Genomic DNA, 1,188 nt, shown 5'->3' on the forward strand with positions numbered 1-1,188 from the left:
CTTTTTACTTCAATGTTGAATAACTCAGTGAAAAAAAATTGTACGACGCTCAACAAAAAAGCAAATTAAAGGTAAAGATTCACTCTTTCGAAAGCAGTAAACTGCATTTGTGTGCGATTTTTAGTTTATGTCATGAAACCTTTTAAATTTAGTACACATTTTTGGAGATTTGACGTATTTTCATTTGGACCTATGTAATTCCATAAAAAATAAATAGGATCCTTTTTTAAAGTGTCGATCTGCAAAGTAGAGATTTCAAGTTGTAAAATGCTTTTTTGAACATCTCGATACGACCATTTTTGAAGAAGTTACACTCATTTAAAGCTTGTCTAGTTTAAAATTATAGAATACATATGCCAAAAATAAAAGATCATCTTACTCTATCATCCAAAAATAGGCAAAATTCAAAAGAGTGTAACTTCGTCAAAAAGGATCGTATCGAGATGATCAAAAAAGCATTTTACAGCTTGAAATCTCTACTTTCCAAATTGATACTTAAGAAAACGATCCTACTGATCTTTCATGGAAATTACATGGAATTACACGGATAGAAAAGGAGACCCGACGAATCTTAAAATTTTTTACGAACTTCGACAAGTTTCATGGCGCGAATAAAAAATTGCAAATGCAGTTTACTGCTTTTGAAAGAGTGAATCTTTACCTTCAATTTGCTTTTTGTTGAGCGTTGTACGATTTTTTCACCGAGTTATTCAACATTAAAGGAAAAAAGGTTCTTTTTTGCTTCAATGTTGAATAACTCGGTGAAAAAAATCGTACAACGCTCAACAAAAAAGCAAATTGAAGGTAAACATTCACTCTTTCGAAAGCAGTAAACTGCATTTGTGTTCGATTTCTAGTTTATGCCATAAAACCTTTTAAATTTAGTACACATTTTTAGAGATTTGACGCATTTCCATTTGGACCTATGTAATTCCATAAAAAATAAATAGGATCCTTTTCTAAAGTGTCGATCTGAAAAGTAGAGATTTCAAGCTGTAAAATGCTTTTTTGAACATCTCGATACGATCATTTTTGACGAAGTTACACTCAATTTGAAGCTTGTCTAGTTTAAAATTATAGAATACATGTGCCAAAAATAAAAGATCACCTTACTCTACCATCCAAAAATAGGCAAAATTCAAGAGAGTGTAACTTCGTCAAAAATGATCGTACCGAGATGATCAAAAA

This window comes from Wasmannia auropunctata, unplaced genomic scaffold (genome assembly GCF_000956235.1).
Source record: "Wasmannia auropunctata unplaced genomic scaffold, wasmannia.A_1.0 LD336039.1, whole genome shotgun sequence".
Taxonomy (NCBI): domain Eukaryota; kingdom Metazoa; phylum Arthropoda; class Insecta; order Hymenoptera; family Formicidae; genus Wasmannia; species Wasmannia auropunctata.